Source organism: Antedon mediterranea, chromosome 4 (genome assembly GCF_964355755.1).
Source record: "Antedon mediterranea chromosome 4, ecAntMedi1.1, whole genome shotgun sequence".
In the NCBI taxonomy this organism is placed as follows: Eukaryota; Metazoa; Echinodermata; class Crinoidea; order Comatulida; family Antedonidae; genus Antedon; species Antedon mediterranea.
The window spans coordinates 2625634-2644799 of NC_092673.1; the positions used below are offsets into that span (position 1 = coordinate 2625634).

Below are 19166 nucleotides of genomic sequence, written 5' to 3' on the forward strand. Positions count from 1 at the left end.
GAAAGAAATTTACAGAACTCAAGACTAACTAATAATCGGCCAATATTCAAGGCTTTCAAAGAAACTAATAAATTTGGTTTATATGTGGATACAGCCAGCTTGCAATTTCCTTTGAACATAATATTGAAATGCAAGCAAAATCAATACATTTTCCCTATTTATACTTAAGGATATTACCCTACTTTTTTATGTTTCTCATCTAACTTCTGCAGATTATATTTCAACAAAAAGACTACAAACGTATTACTTCTTTGTAGTCAGTCATCATTAAAAAGATTAATATTGCATCTCTTTTAATTTGATATTTGAGAATGGATATTTTGGAATGGACAAAATGAATATTAAAACCATCAATTTGTCTCGTGGATATGTATAGTGAACCAAGAAAAATGTGATGCTAGGCATTTAGTATTCATCATGCTGACAAAAGCCTTTTTGGCACAAATAGTTGCGAACTGTGCACTATTACTGTATATACGGTAGTATGATACATCATAAAGATAGAGTACAGGATGGCTTCATTTGTTTAAAATTACATTAATTATTTATTTATTTACTAATGTTAGAATACACTGTAGAGGAAGTGTATTCACAGATCTCTAGCTAAAGCCTTCGTAAAACAAAACAAAAGCAGTCCAATAGAAACCATTATCAAGTAGAATCGAAGTCTTTATTGTAGCAAAATGTGTGACTATTGGGAATTAGTGAAGAGACTGAACAAAGACAAACACAAAATAAAGATTTAAGGAGTAAATTACAAGTAATCCTGCCAGAGTTTAACAGTAAATGACTTAAAAGTTGCTATTTATACCAATGTATTGTTGTCAATAATAACATAATAGATTAAGGGGACATTTTGGAATCCAACAAAAGTAGGGGTCTTTACACGAAGAAAACATATTGAACCTTTTTCATTTCACAGAAAAGTGTTCCATATATTGGTGTCAAAAACTGTCAAGGAAGGGTTTTATATCTTATGCCACCATCCTAAAAAGTTTTTGCGCCCATATCTTTTCTAATGCCAACTGGGACACATTTTACTAAAGTAGTAAGTATCTTACTTTAGTATCAATTCCAAAACTACAGTAGTAATCTTTGAATTGAATTTTAATCGGTAAAATGGTGCCATTGACTTGGGCGTTAACCCCATCTCATCATAAATCTATTTATCATATTCACTGTATTACAGTATTAGTTGACAATCAGGTTATCACCGATCACTGGCCTACAAACACAAGCAACTGGAGAATCAAAATTGATTTTAATTAATAATAGTTCATAACAAGTATCGGAATAACATTGCCTCTTATCCTAACAAGATTTAATACAGTTTACATACAGCTAATTTAGCGACTATAAAAGGTCAAGTTAGGAGGCTAGGTGGGCTTGTATAGTACTAATACCCAGTGGCGTAACACACAGACCTAAGGCTCCTCGTATAATAGCCCCAAGTAGCCCTCCAATGCTGGAGTCGTTTTTATCCTTTTTTGACATATTTTAATGCCTGTTTTTTCCTCTGGACACTGGTCAGAATACCCCATAATTTTCGGGGCCTCTGGGTTTAGCCAGTGAGCGCTCATAGCTGCTACGCCACTGCTACTGTACCACCCCAAGCTAATCGGTACAGTAGTGTTTTAGCCTATTGAGTTATCATTTTTAACATTAAACTTGCATTTTTGGTATCATAATTATTATTAATAAATTATAAGATAAATCCTTATCAATACAATTAAAGGTCAAATTTATAATATAGCTGGAAAAATCTTGATATTAGATAATATTTGCTTGAAAATTAATTTTGAGAAATCAATATGCCTTGCTTGCATTCAGTACTGCAGTAATACTAGCATTGTACGCCAGGTAAATAATCGTACCATGATCATTTCATCAATATCATTTTAAATAATTCATGTTGTTTTGTACTACTACAGTTATTTTAGATTCTTTCATTTGTGATCTCTATTTATTTGCCTTTAAACAAAGAGGTACTTATTATCATAAATTATTGTTCTCTCAGTTTTCATTCTACACAATATCACATGATCATATTTCATTGAAATTCAAAGTTATACAATTTTGTACATTACTTTAACAGTAAATGATTGTACAGCGTAATCATTTTTAGTACTCGATTAGAGCCAACCTACTTTTAAACAAAACCCTCAGATGCCAATAACTAATGCATAAAAAAAACCATGATAAAAATATTTTTTTTAAATTCCATCTTCGATATTAGAAAATATTTCAGATTACTTGAGCACAAAGCCTCAACTGAAACATATCAAGTTTTACATTGGGATTTGTATAAAAGATGAAGTAAAGTAGTAGTAATTACATTTAAATTAACATACAGTATTGTATTAACGATACAAAAATGCAATAAGTATTGGAAATAAGAAAATGAGTTCTTTAATATATCATATTAAAATGGGTTTAGATTTCAAAGTATTCACTATGTGGAACTGACTTAAAGTTTAAAGGTTAAAATGATATTGAGAAATGATGGTTGTTGTTGGACTGAAATGCAAGATTGGTATAGGAAATGAACGAAAATATAATATTGTGAAGATATTCTCGGTTACAGAAAATGTGTAACGAGATACATCAGAAGATATGTTTTAAAGACATAGTTATATCTGTGATCACTATAGAGAATAGGTGTTGGTGAGTATAGAAACGTTGTAACATCTTGAGGCTAGTATGGACATTTATTGAAATGTCCAAGCTCTAAGCATGTGCCTAAATGATCTATCTGACAGAATTTATGAATAAGTTACGAACAGATTTAAATTAGATATCTTTCCCATTAACAGATTGCATTTTGAAGAAAATTGGAAAGAACAGTAAGCCATATCAAAGATGAAGACACATCGCAAGGCAGGAGCAAAATTACGTTTGAGGACTTACTAATGCTGTGTCTCTTCTGGTACAAGCAAACTAGAGACTATTTTAATGCAATATGTTGTAGCTTTCTGAATTTAAATTGGTGACCATGAAAAAGATAATTTAATTCATTCTAGAAGAAACTAAATAAATCATATTTAGAATTTCAAAACCTAATCGTGTTTAAACGATGCATAATGTTCAATTTAATATACAATGCTACAAAATTATTCATTATTGAAGGGTTTGAAAAATATATAAATCTATACTGTTTCTCAAATGAGACTCATAAGCACATGTTGCCATTTAAATAATTGGCAAATTATATTAACTAAAATAAATGTCACTTGAATAAAGAATACTCTTTCAGAAACGTTGTGTCCATGTGTTTGGTATGAAACTATATAGTTGACCAGAAAATAACATTATTTAAGCTGACGTAGTAAAACGGCAAATTCAGAAATCTCCAGGTCTGTGTAGATCAGCAGAATTAATGCTACAAATCTTAGTAGTGACTGCTTACGTCACAGGCAGCCTACTATGTATGCTTTAAGTACTGTAGCGGCAACATTTCACAATAACAGCGCCAATGGTTGTCGTAATCATCAATGAATAATTACTGGTGCACATGCTTCACAAAATTACTATAGTGTGAGTCTACAGTAGGTTAATATTATTATTAATAATCAATTTGCCACTTCCCAAGGTTAAAGGTCATTCAGAACATTCATATTTTGAATTTAATCTGAATGATATTATGTTATGTAATCATTTTCCTTCTTTCTTATTTGTGTATTTTCTATCATCATCATTGCTCTAGCCACTTTTAACTCAATGCAGGGGGAAGGTATAAAATTAACTCCATAACAGGGTATTTTGTTCTGTTCTCATCCACTGTGTACCAATTTCTTGCGAACTTTCATCGTGCCATCTCACATTAGTCCTTCAACTGGATAAATATTAAGGAATCAAATAAATAGTCACACTTAATAATTGCAACATGATGATGGCCAAATTTCATTAGTGATTTAAGTTATTATCTCCTCATACATAATAATTCATAATGAATTATGGTATTTACTATATACAAATTGGCAAGATTAGCTGGAACAGTAAGACTACATGAATGGCTGGTGTAGCAAGTCTATCATTGGAATAGATATGGATAAAATGTAGTTGATTGGTTTATACTGAAACTTCTTGGAAACATTCCAGAATAACTATTTGTATAAATAAATCAGCAAGACAGCAACAAATTATGTTTTTATATTGTGACAAGCATGATTTCTGCATTTAATAAAAATTGAAATATGCATCAAATAGATCACTGTATAAACAGCTGGTAAACAAGTCTACAACATCATTCATGTGTCTGGTAATGGGAGTCTATAGAGACTCCAAGAATAGCTCATGGGTAGCTGGACAAACAAGTCTAGATTAATTACTTTGTCCCAGGGTGGCTAGACAGTTGAAGCCAATGAATCACAGAGAGCTGTCTTGTCTTGTGTTTGTGTAAATGGCTGGGGACAGTCATGCCAGTTGTTTAATAGCTGTGTTATTTTTGACACTGATGAGACATGTAAACAACAGTAACAAACATCGCTTCTGAGTTAATCATGATTAACTTACTCATGATTAACTTACTCATGATGATGTTATTGTGAACAGAGCTGAAAACTTAGGCATTGCCAAGTTCAATATCAGAAAACACCATACAGTAAACAGATAAATGATAATAAATAAATATTTTTTTTTAATGGATTTGTTTCATTGATTGATATGACGTGAGTCAATAAAAACTAAACTTCTTAATAACTGAGTAATCTCAAAGAGTTTTGAAGTTTCAATTAATGATTAACAGAAAATACATTACTAATGTGCCTACTACGTAATTAATCAACAGAGTTGTGGCTTTAAACATTTCTGATATGATCAATATGCATTCAGTTGACCCTGTGGCTTTTCATGCAGACTCAATCTAAAACTAAGCCTGCCTGAATGGCCTAAGCATCAGCTTTTCAAACAGGCTTAGGGTGAGTTGATAGGGTTACCCAACAAGCTTTGCCAAAGTTAATAAGTTCATCTAATGCTGTCTCAGTGTAGACAGGTAAAATCTGATTATTTACCATTTCTAATACCTAAAATAAACAAGACACTATACAGTATTATTTTTTTATCATAATTGTACTTGTCTGTACATTATTCCTGCAATGCTTACCGTATACTAAAGCTCTGTCTACACTATCACTTTATGTGACAAAAAAATGTGATGTGCTTTGATAGTGTAGACAGAGCTTGTAACAAAAAGAACCAGACTACTACGGGGTCTGAGGTTCCTACAAAAAATTATCCATACTGTAGTTGTACAGTAGTTCTTGTATACAAAAATCCATACAAACTCAAATTAATGACAAAGAAATCAAAACTCGTAATACATATGCATTCTCAATTCCGAGAGCTTTCATTCTCTAATGGTCATCTGGGCATTGGTTTTCATTACGTTTCTTAATGACAGCAGGGATTTTCCAGGGCATGATATTAATAATGAAATGAGACATTTAAAGCATTAATCATTTGTAATGTATAATTAACATTCTCTGGGTCGTTAACATGAATGTTTTTGTATTTGTGGACTGTACCATTTAGGGAGAGGGGTGTTTTTTCACTTGAGTATATCTCGTTCTTCGAGGAAAAAATGGCATTTTTCGGTTAATCCGGGTAAGCTAGGCACGAAATAGACGATGCTTTTCACATTATCATTTTTGTATCAATTATTAAAATGAAATTTGTACAGCAATAAATGCATTTTTCTTTACTAATTTATATCATTTGCATTATACGAGAATTACACAAACATTTTGATATTAAAAATGAATAAAAAACAACCATGAAACATCAATATATATTATGAAATTGCAATTTTAATTTCTAGTAATAAAATATATTGCTATTAATTTATTAAGAGGAAACCTATAAAAATGCTAATTTTTTACAGAATCTTTTATAAAAAAAATTATAAATTTGCATACTACTGTATATTTGTTAAAAAAGAGATAATTAATCGGAATTTAACAGCATGCACACTGTTTTGAAGAAAAAAGAATGTGTTTGACATAATTTTCAACTTTTTCCATAAACTTTTGCGTACAAAAGTTTGAGGACGTAAAGGCGCCATCGTACCATACGTCTTGTTACATTTAAGTGAAGAGGAGCTTGATGTTAAAATAAAATGTTATGAAAATAATATTGAGTACAGTTCAAAGGTCAATGTGTATGCTTTAATACAAAATCAGTCATAAGCCATAAAAATCCTATAAAGCAAGGTAGATTTGGACCAAAGCCCATGGGATTGGAAGGCTGGCATCTTTAATTCAAGCCATAAGAAAGGAAAATGCTTAAAAATATGATTATGACCACCCTCCTCCAGTATATTTTATAAAGATTGTGAATTCACAAGAACCAGCTTCAAGTTGAAGCCGCTTGAGACAATCCCATCATGCCTAGTACTAATCTACCTGTTAGCATAGCAAGCACTATGAATGGCTAATTCAATCACATGTCATTCAATAAATGGTTGACATCACTATGGCGACCATCTAACCTCGGAACTTTGCCTCAAACAAACCTGATGGCCCTCTCAGCAAGAACTTGATAACGTCAACATAAAAATAATTATATTTAGCTAGATATAATTATATTTAGCAGAACAAGACACCTTAATAGGGAAAACAAATTGTGGAGGGGAGACTTATATTTATTTATTTTTTTCTTTGTGGGTGAACTCTCCAGTACAAGATTGTTCTCCCAGAGGGCCCAGGAATATCCTAAAGGAGAAAAAACATGGACATGGACAGACTGTACATTTTCTACTATAATCATCATAGTTCTAAAGTTTATTGGTTTGAAACTTTTAAAACCTTTTGTCTTGTCTTTTATTATTTAAATCTGCTATCATAAATCAATTTTGATCAGTAATAAAGTTTAATACTCTCTGCTACACTACTTAGAAAAGCAACGTAATCTACTGGTAGTAGGTTTTATTGTTTTCATGTTACCCTTTTACACATTAAACTATGATTTAATACCAATAATAGCGGATTATCTTACTATATTTACTTTCAATAAAACTAATGGAACATTGTACTTTAATGACATAAATAACTGTAATTATGTGATACAACATCACATGTGACGCCTGTATCATAGGCACCATAATCCTAAACTTAATCTTACATGATATTATAAGGGCCACATGTTACACTGTATTAAACATTTGCCTATAAACAGTATGATGCTAGTGAACAGATAATGAATGTGGTGATAACATACAGAATCGGGTGTTGTTATAATGAAAAATTAATTTTGAAAGTTCATTAAAAAAAAGTTGTGAATTTGTGCTAATTCATTAAACAACAAACTTGTCTATATAACACCTATTATACCTCATCTGTCGCCGTATTGGCTACCGGCCAAAGAATGAATCATCCTATGTTACAGTTTCCTACTAATGCTAATGGTTACTATATATTGCACTGTGGTAATATAACAGTATGTAATTACTAGTTCCATACCTCAGAGTTTGCATCGCTTCATAAGCGAACGTGCGTGAAAACTCTTTAAATAAAATTCAAAACAGGACTAGAATTTAGTATTACTGTACCATGAATAATCTACAATATTTTACGAGTGGATGGATAGTATGGCTTTAAACTAAACACACAAAACATCAAAAACCTTTCGGTGCAATAAAAAATTAAATGTACGGCATGAAAAGCTTTACAGTTTTTCCATTTGAGATATTACACAAGCTACGAGCTGATGGTAATTAAAAATTGAAAAGGCCGCGCTTCTTGCAATACAGTATTAAAATTGCTTATTTTGTTGACAAAGCAAAAGATAAAATACAATTTTATTATTGTATTACGGCTCAAACATCTAGCGATTGTAGTTTGCATTTGATATTTGATTATAGATGGAAGCGGTAGATATAGTATAATTGATAAAGGTTTACTTTAGAATCGTAGGCCTAATGTATTGACTTCAGAGTAGTTTAAAAAGTGGAGTTGTGGCTTGGTGGTTATGCTTGGCTACCACTCCAAGGGTCATGGGTTCAAATCCCATAACATATCAGGATTTTTTCTAAGGAAAAAATTAAAACTCCACTTCCAAAGACTTGTAATAAGACTTTATGTAGAGCATCTTGTGTATGTTTGTCTTGTTAACCTCTGAGGGTCCCTAATGATCAGCAATTGCTGGATAGATCACTCTCATTAAATATGATAAAAAAAATTAATAATAAATAGTACTGTACGCTGCTATACTACTGTATACATTACTACACAGCATATTTTAATTCCAACAACAACTGTGAATTTAAGGGAAATAAATTATGTTAGGCCTAGATGCTCCCAAATCCTTCCTACCATGCGTCGCGCACGATATTTGCGATAAACTTTATAATAGGAAAACTGTAATATATTCCATATCAAATTTAACACTTGGTAACCCCTGCCTAAGTCAAATACATATTGTGAACAGGGTAGAGTAGATAAATATGGAATGTTAGCCAATGATCATTAAATATTGACATCAAATGTAAGAGTATGTAAACAAAATGATAAATTGGACCAAGTATCAGTGATACTGATGAACAAATGGCAGTGGCATTTAAATAAATCAAACAAACTTTACTACTATGCAAATGGCCGTATTATGGCCTATCTTTAAAGTTTAAGATACAACGTTTATGGAACAAAATACTTCAGAATAAAATTTAATGTCTTAATAAAAGTACTATATACTAGTAAGTGCATCTTGGCTACATGTCAACTGTTCTATTTTCATATTATAACTTGGCATAATAAATAAGTCTATACAGCTAAAACAAATTTCTTAATATTATGGCATCATGTACTGTACTGTATGTTTATTAAGACTGGATATTGAATAACAAATTACTGTAGTATCATTCTATTAATTACAAAAAAAATTCTTATTATTTAAGATTTATATTAGCATTATGAAACATAATTTGTATATAATTTTATGCAATTGACAATGGAAATAACTTTCCAACGATGAATGAATAAATACTTGTTGGATAATCTGTTGCTAGGCATTGTGCAATTTTGATATGATATTATATAAATGGTACAAGGTCTTTTGTTTACCTAGAGACTATTGCCACTGTCAAATCCAGGGTTTACGATCAAGTAGCCAATCAAACGAGAGAAGCAATGACAAAAGACAATGTCTTGGGATTTGCTCGTGAGTTATACAGTACATGCCAGATTGGTTGTAAGTTTACAGATTCATGCAATCATTTTGATGTTCATTTTTTATGCTATTTGCAGTTTCTCAGGACAGCTGCTACTCAGTTACTGTTGTATATCCTGGGAACTACTGAACGAAGAGCAAAATGAATACTTCAACAATAATTAAATACTAAACACACTAAGAATATTAATATGTATGCTACTTGTATAACTTCTGGTGACTACTGTATATAACACTCTCAGTTATATGATGATCTTGGGGCCCATTCCTCCTGCGATCAAATAACCGATTAATACCGTACTGTAAAACAAAATTTATCCATAATTTCTTAAAACAGCAGAAACAGGACAAATTTCAATTAACAAGTTATTGTACAGTATATGACGTCCACAAAATAACTATTAAAATCACCCAATTGGGTGATTTGAATGTCATTTCACCAAATTTCGCTTTGAAAAATTTCAATACAATGAAAAAAAATAAATAAATACTTTATTGACCGGTGTTGACCTTCAGTACACTACCAAAGCATCCTGAACGTTTTACCGCCTGAGCGCTTTGCATTTTTAATAACCTCTTTTTTTTTAAATGGTTTTAAACTTAAATGAGGTTGATATAGATTTTATCCTATAATCACAATTCAACGTTCTGTAGCAGAAACAGGCCAATGGTTGAAGACCGCAACAATTTTGGAAGAAATTCTGAGGGTTACGTCCGGTTGTTGAAGAAATAGGAAGTTGAACAAGAAATAAACAAAGAAATAACAATTTTAAAGTCTTTTTAAGAAAGATCTCATTTTCATATTTCAATTGTGTGCTTATTTCTAACCTTTGTCAATACTATTCATATATTAGAAATGGAAATACTAAGTAAACAAGTAAACAATGTAAACTGTAGCAAAAAATCTAATGAAATAATCTATTTGCTTCATTGTCCAATGAAAACCTCACAACGCCATTACTTTTAATGGAATTATTGACCTGATGTTGTCAAATAAATTTCTAGTTTTATGGATAAGAGCATGTATGCAGCCTCGTAAGTCGACTTAATCAACACAAAGAAACTGGGAACATGTCTTCTTAATCTATAAGATCATTAACAGAATGCAGCACCATACGGAGAATGCTTTAAATACTAAATTTTAGATGTAAATTTTAAAATGAAAAGAACACATACAGTATTAATAATAATGACTGCTGACGAAATTCAATTATGAGGATAAAATGATAGACTTGATGAAAATGACAGACAGCAATAATTATGATGATGTCAGGTGACAATGATGTCAGGTGACGATGATGTCAGGTGACGAGTATCATGACAATGATGATGTTAGCAATAGCCTCGGCTATTCCCCCACCCCCAAGCCTAAGCTAGAGGCTTCCTTGAATAGGGCGTACTAAAATGGTCTCCCCTATTAATCTTTCCTGTCTCCGATATCTTAATACAAAAACCATTGAAACCATTTTTAAACAACTACAGTATGGCTCTAAAAACCATACTATACTATAGTAAATCAAAATGAATCAAAATACCACACACTGTTATGTGTGTGTTTACCTACAAAACATATTTGGCATTAAACTAATTACTAGAGTTCATCAGCGTACCGGACACAATTTATGCACAGCACAGCTGTATCTAGTATATCGAGCTGCTATAGAATCTTAACAAACATTCACAAATGGCAACTCTTTGTGGTTCAAAGAGAGCCTTTAGCCTATTGTGCTCACTCATATGAATAATATTGCAAGCCCACCCATTTGTTAACTGTTAATTAAATTTATAATTTAAATCGTTTCTACAGCGAGTTCTAAAATTATATACAGGAAATAGACATGCGACTATCTTCTACAACACAGCTTACTGTACGCCATTTGTTATAATTATTATAATCACATTGTATGTAGTTAATAAATTCATAGATTTTAATATCATTAATGTGCAATGTATTTTAGTGAGAAACTTAATGGATTTTCATTAAAAATAGAAATTTCAATTTAAAGGTTAAGTTAGTAGAGGATCCATTAATGTGTAGTGGTTTTATACAATGCCTCATTATGGGTAATTAATACTGATTTAACTGTATTGTATCTAAACCACAAAACATTGAAATGATGATACAAACTATTATGTTGCTACTAAAGATAATTAATGGAATAATGATAAAATGTAGCACTAAAGAAACGCTATTAATATTAATTTACTACAAAATAGATGCAACAAAAACAATACATATGATTATAAGATATAAGATACTGTACAATCAGTGGATAGAATTAGAACTAATGTAATTTACAATACCGTAGTGAATACTGTAGTAAACATTTTTTTTTAGAAACAAGTTTTATTTAATGTTTTGGAAAAGGGTGTGACAAATAATTTCAAGGTGTATGATTCGTCATTTGGTGGTCCAACATGCCTTCTTATGCTTGAATGAAACGTTAAGAAAAATCTTCCCCTTCCCATCTCCCTCCAACTCCCTTAAAAATGATTGTGACTTGGTCTACCAACGGTTTACCACCAGGTTCACCTCTATCCTTTGTACAAGTCCTGCTTCTACAGTATATTGAACTGGTCAACTAAAGTATGTGCCATTTTCCATTCTTAAATAAATTGATTAATAATTAACCAATCATTGAAACACCTTCCTGCACTTTGAAGTACTGTAGCAAAGTTTTAATTTTGGGACAATAACAGCAGCTGCAGAGGGATAAAGAACATAATGATGATTATGATGACGACAATGATGATGATGTCATCGGCTATATAGTGAATTGCAATATCCAATTGCCTTATGGGTACTCTTGCACATTTCATGACAACAGACACGTATGCAGCAAAGTGATATTACATACTTTATGTACAGTATTGTCCCCCTAAAAAAATAATTATTAAAACATTTTTTGTTGAAAGTGCCATTTTAATGTCACCTAATAGTTATCCACTTTGACCAAAAATCGGATCGAAAAGAAAGTGTATTTACAGTACCTAAAAAACTGTAATTTAAAGCAAAAAATAGTCAAATTGGCTGACAGCCAATGGGTTTTTGGTTGAATTTAACCATTTATTTTGCCATTTTATAAGTAAAACCATTAATTTTTTCAGTATTTTTTTCTACAGTACGGAAGTGACTTTATTAAAACTACAAAATAATCTATTCAAAGTCTGATTTTATTAATCTTTATTTTTCATGTTTTTGGGGAACAATACATCTTTAAAGTTCTACTTATCAGTATAAGTTTTCATTTCATGAATAATGCTGTACATTATAGCACAAAAACATACACTGTATAGTCCTCCTGATAGTCCTCTATTAAATTAATAACTGCGACAAAAATTATGATTGTGAAAGGAAATATTAAGGGGATTGTCTGTCCAAAGTTGTTGATTTAACAGAATAGTAACTGTACTGTACATTAGGCAACTTTAATGTGTTTAGGCCTATATGTAAAAATTAAAAAAAAAAAAAAACTAGGGAAAATGTTGGTTTTAAAAATTGTATAATAATATTTAAATATATTGATGGTCACTTCCTCTGCTTAATGCACACTCAGACACTGGCATAATATACCAGCCCACAACTGGTCTGACCTTATGACCTATTGTTTCCATGCATAAGGCTGTTTGCTACATTCCATAGTATATTAAATTCTGTATTGTTTTCCAGCTTTACACTTACAACAGGAGTTTAAACTTCAGTATTCCTCAATAATGAAAATACTGTAATACTTATACAATAATACATCAATTAATATACATGAATGATAATTTAGTATTCTAAAATTTACATACCTTGGGGCTCACTAGTTTACGACGTATAGAAAATTCAGTTTTTAATTTTGAATTCAGTTCAATAAACCTTTCAAGGTACTATTTTGAATTAAACAAGGCAAAACAGTCCTAATTTGTGAAATGAAAAGAAATTCTACTACAGTATGTATTCTATTAGACTACAGTTAGCTTTTAACATAGAGATTGCTGAATGGTCCAGTCTTACCACATTAATGTAGCAGTCACTCGACCTAGCATTGGAAAGCAGTATCTGTACTGCAGATACTGTAGAAAGTTGATATTGGCATTCTAAAGATACTGTACAGATAGTGCAGTACTTTAATAAGGGCCAAGGCATGGATCAGGTGTAGTACTGTACTGTATAACTGTACTGTATAATGCTAATGGAAAAAGAGAAAGTCTATTGTTTGTTTATTGTACATCTACAGTAGTATGATCATCAACAAAGCATGTACTGTAGCTCCTATAGTAGGATCAATTAAACACTAATAATGAATGTTAAAATACTACTTTCTCATCTAGTATCCACCATAATAACACCAGGTGCCTAAAAATATTACAATAAATTACAAGTTCATAATTATATCGTGAGACAAGGCAGCTGCACCTATTCAATTTTTATACGCTCCTAGTAACTTTCTAAACTTCTTTTCCTGCAGTGCAACCGGTCATATTGTCAATTCTTTTACACTTAGTTTTCACTTACAGCATGCCAATTGTGCCTAACTTATCAAGCGTGACCGAAGGATAAATAGAACTGCAGGAATGGAGCGTGTCAGTGTATAGTAAGAGAGAGGATTCCAAATGCTTCAGCAAATGATAAACATCCATGATACAGGACTAGGGGCCATATTTTAATATAATTAGCATACAGAAACCATGCGAAGGATAATCCAGATTTTTAAAGCCGATAGAATTCACTCCTTGGAACCGAGCCAAGACTCTGGGCTATGAATACATTTCAAGAGACTTTCAGATGTTTACAATTGGATTAATAATAATATACAATTTTTAAAAAACAAGACAGATCTAGATGTAATGTAGATTATATTTTTTTGCATGGAAAATTAAAATCTAATTAGCATACTGTACCACCTGCACAGGATTTAGTAATACGAGTGTTAGGCTAGGATCCTAAATATCCATAAACATGTTAATAATAGGAAAAGATTATCCATAAAGATCTAACACAATGTACCATACCATTATTACTGATACCGTACTTGGCATGAAACACGCAACTTCTTAGACATACAGTAACAGAAAAATATTTGATTTTATTTTTTAACACATTATCTTCAATATTCATTTAATTTCCTTTATTTCAGATAGTACATCTATAGTAATAGTAAATATCAAAACAATTCACCAGGAAATTAACAATATACTGTAAGATAATATTATATAATTACTGTATCTATAAGTACATGTAATGTATTATCATTAACAAAATATTAGACTTTACACCAGACAATATACCAAAAATCAACCATTAAAGACAGTATGAACTTGTGAATGTGAGATCTTATTGTATAAAAAACCGGGTCAAATGGTAATGAAAGTATGAATAAACATTGTGATACAAGAGGAAATGGCAGCCATGTGTACAAAACAGTCTGACCTTCATTTGTTTTTATAGCTTACACACTGTATTGGCAACCACAGCCAAAATACTCTAAAGCCTAAAATTGTTGGGAAATATCAATACACAGGGATTGGTACTACTAATCACTGTATTATACAATTTCTTTATCTTGTTGCTCTGCATAAACTTCAGCCTACCTACGATGCATATGTTTTTATGTATAATATGATTCTATCCAATACCTACAGTAAACGCATGCGAACTGCTATTCCACGTCGTCAGGTTAAATGTTCATCATGTTTCTATGGAAACTGATCAAGTAAGGATTGCTTTATTATTATTTGATGGAATTATAAAGTACACATGCAACCTGTGCATGTGATCGCAATGTTGTGATTTGATTAACAGGCGGAAATTAGCATAAAAGACGATAATCGCTTATTTTAAACATACTATTAATAATTCTATATTAAATTTTATATACATGAAAGGTACATTAAGCATAGTGTACTTGTTAAAATCAAAATGCAACATATTTTAACTCTGATGTTCTATTGGCTATTTTTTCTATCCAAAAACATTTTATAAATTTAAAATACAAGAAGGATCCTCGATCAATAAAAACAGCACAAATCTTGTAAATATTCTATAAAAGCATTAAATTTTAAATACAGAATCATCCCTTTTCTTAAATCTCTGTATAATATTATAATTATAGATAATTAAATTAATAATGGTAATTCTATAAGTTGGGTTAATATACGGACCAAGGTCAACGCAAGCGAGAATATTAGGTCTACTGTACCTTCCTATATCGAATTGAAATTAATTTTACAGTTCTATTTTAATTAATTTTAAATGAGAAACCAATTTCAGGGAGTGTGAATATCAGCATATCATTCAGTTATTCAATTACGTACACTTGCATTTAAATCTCAAAATATAATTTAGCAGGATGCGGTTGTGATTAAAGTTTCATTTGACGCAGGAAGTTTAAGGAGCTTTAAACAGAACCAAAGCTGCTGGCCTAGACAAAAGAATAAGGAAGTGTGTACATCATTCACATTCTGCTTACAATGAATAAATTTACATAAATTGGAAAACATAATTCTTTTTACCTCTCACACTGTAATATCCAAAGCCATAAAACAACATAAACAATCTATAAACTCCATATTGGACAGATTGTTTGTAGATTGAATAAACAAAAAACGTAATGTCATCAGAGCAATAAATAACAAGTTGCAATGTTTAAACTCCAAAATAATATAGCGACTGTGATTTGACAAGTTTGCAAACCAAACCTTTATTGCAAATAAAGCCAAGATTTTAAAAATACCTTGTCTTGTGATTAATGTTCACACTGTATCACACACAGATAGTGTGGCCTAGGCTATACTTGACAAAAAAAAATAAAAATTATCGACTATTTATGGCACTGTAAATTTAAATTGTGGTACCTTGGTCAATATACCGATGTAAAAAATAAGTCTACATAAAAACGAATAAGAATTCTGGGAATATTAAAGCCCCATTCCCTACGTTTTTTAGATCTAATTTAAGATCACAAACTATATTTAATGTAAAAATAATACTATATGGTCCTATTGCGATAACTTTTTTCGTCTTTAAACGGTTAAAAATGTGAAAAATAAATCGATTTTAATAATTATAGCGGCCCGCTATAAATCCCAAAATGCATTGCGCGCGGATTGATATTTTTGTTTTTCACCTGTAATTCGCCCACTTTTCGATCGATCGTGAAGCCAAAACAAATGGAAGACTCCTAACTTTTCAGCGAAAATACCGGGTTTTCCCCAATATTTATCAACGGAGTCTGGCAAAAATAGAAAGACAATTAATGCAGCAACTATACAACGTCAGGCTAGGTATATAGCTAGCGTACGATGTTCGTACGTTACCGATGTTTACCAGCTAGGCCTACAAAACTAAGCCTAGCTAGGCTAGGCCTGAGACCGTCCACGAGAGGTCGATCGCCGCGAGCTACTTAGGTAGTGCATTGTTTCTCACTTTTTATCATAATTTACCATAAAACGTACATTTAAGACAAGGAATGACATGGTTTAATGTTTTTAAAGTGATATATATGTATTATTTTCCAAAAAACGTCCAAAATTGCAGGGAAGGGGTCTTTAATATTTTTTCATCAATTTTGCATTCCTACTTTACGGAGTGCTTTGTGCTAATTTGACATGGTCCGTATGATTACTTATTTAAGTCTGGTCCTTCATTGGACAGTTTATGTGGATACAACATAAAATGATAAATTCTTCAGTTGACCAACAAGTGACAGTTTGGATGGTCCAGCGTGTCACGATTGGTCAAATATACTTGTGGTGCGTCGATAGATTATGCGGTATAATCATTAAATTAGAAACTAGGCCTAGCCTACTGTACCTACAGTACTAATAGGCCTAGCCTACTGTAGGCAACATCTAATAATAATGGCTAGCCAGTATCCTAGGCCCAAGCAGCCTACTAGAGGCCCTATTTTTTAGATTAGTTTTATTTAGGCCCTAAAAACTAATGCAATTTAATATCTTTAACATAAAAATAAAGGCTAAAAGCAACTAAATTAAAGACATGATATATATAAAAATATTCATTTTTTATGAAATATTGGGGTCAAAAATTGCTTCCAAAAAAAGTTTAGGCCACCACACAAAAATGAATAACCTGCCTGCTTGGGCAGGCCTAGGCCTCGAGTCCTACTACTAACTAGGCCTACTTATTTTACTAGGCTACACGACGCACGTTAAATATAATATAAGCAAACAAATAATCTTCATACTTAACATTTCCGACTAGTTTAATAAAAATATCTATTAGGCTAGGCCTAATTCTATATACTTGTTTATATTTGAAGAAAATAACGCTTACCACGGAGTAAACTAAGTCCCTTTTCTATGCCTGATTTTCTTGCCTTTATACACAACCTACTCATACCAGCTCTCAGCCTGAATGAGCGAATGGTTTCGCGAAACAAGGCAATGTACTCGCGAAACAGCTGCTTGTCGAAGGGTCAATGCTTGTGTTTATTTGATTATCACACACGAAGGCGGGGTCTCCCTCTTTCCGTCATTCATTCAGATCGCAAGTAAAGCCGCAGAGGAATTCCCCTGGTACTGGATAAAACCTTCATGAAATGAAGCAAAAATATATTGCCAAATTTCAAGAAAAATACCAACCTGTTAAATTTAATGATTTTGAGCACTAAAAAATGTATCATAATCATAACATTTTGTGAAAATGTGTTTGTTAGGCCGACTGCCAAGATCTAAAATTAAACTCGAGCGTAAGCCTATTTAAATATCCATAATAATAGTAGGTAAATGTATTGATTATTGTATAACAGGAATTTTGATAAAATCATATCTTTTATTTTATTTCAAAGGAAAATATTAAATATCTAAATTATATACTTTATTTATAAGTACTGTTGGGTTCTAAACCCAGTTTTTACTATAAAAGTTAATAACATGTTGTGTTACACCCCTAAGCAAAAAATGGTTGTGTCAAAAAGATAACGTCACGTTGTCGGGATACCCAATCCAAATGCGTTGCTCATAGAACTTCGGGTAGCTTTCACACATTGAAATGTGAATGTCAATTTCTCTCTTCTTCTCGATCAATATTATAATTAATATATTGTAGGCCTTTCATCCATGCAGGGAAGAATTATTGTACATAGTCTATTAACCAATTTATATATAGATTTAAACACTAGAAACAGGTTGAAGAGTATACAAATTATTACCAAAAAAATCAATCAGAGGATACTGGATACTCTGTCTGTTACATTTTAGTACTGTGCCTCGTACTACTAGTACTGTACACGTCTGCTGCTTTTTGTGGCGCGAAAATATTGACGATCGATGCGGGCTCTTTTCCATACATTGAGGTTATTGATTGCCGTATATTAAAATTCAATTAAATATTATGTAATTTAATTTATCTGCTCTAATAATAATATTGGAAATGTAGGCCTAAATATAAACGAATGAATTGTAGGCCCAGAGGCCTCCTGACGCCTACACACAATTTCCTAAATTAAGTACGGTAGGCCTACCTACCTACGGTCCATTAGCCCAAATGCCTAACAAATATTATTGTTGACAGCCCATATTACATTTTTGATATATGTTTAACATGACATTAAATTGGACAAAATCCACAAGTAGGCGTAGTAGGCACGGCATATTTTGGCCCTCGTGCGATTTAATTTTCTCCTCTTTGAAATGTAGACAGCTTTCTTGTGCATTTAATCATGTTTCCTGTTATTCCACATATTTGTGACGGTCGTAGGAAACAAAATCACATCGTCAATTTTATCCCTTATCGAAATCTTACAGTTTAATGTAAACTTCCCGTTCTTTGCACACGATACGTGCAACAGTGAGTAAATAAGCCCCGAGTACGCCTGATTGTGTGCGTTCCGTTTTTATCATTTGTCGACCCTCTTCGAAAACAGGACAATGTCACCCGATGATGAGAGAGAGGGGTGCGGGGTTACAATTTATAAAATCAAGTTATTACCAGTTTAAAAAGTACAAGAGTTTTAAATACTTAATAGGTCTACGCATATACGCACATAGCACTCATCAAA

At 31.8% G+C, this 19166-nt stretch overlaps 1 protein-coding gene across 1 annotated transcript in view; it reads right to left on the bottom strand.

Moving 5' to 3' along the window:
• LOC140046222 (protein FAM53A-like) overlaps positions 1 to 17511 on the bottom strand; it is a 96041-nt gene extending 78530 nt beyond the window's left edge. Inside the window, exon 1 of the mRNA XM_072090788.1 lies at positions 17441 to 17511. The gene's annotated coding sequence lies outside the window, so the exon portion shown is untranslated. The remainder of the gene's footprint in view (positions 1 to 17440) is intronic.
• Positions 17512 to 19166: the final 1655 nt, after the last annotated feature.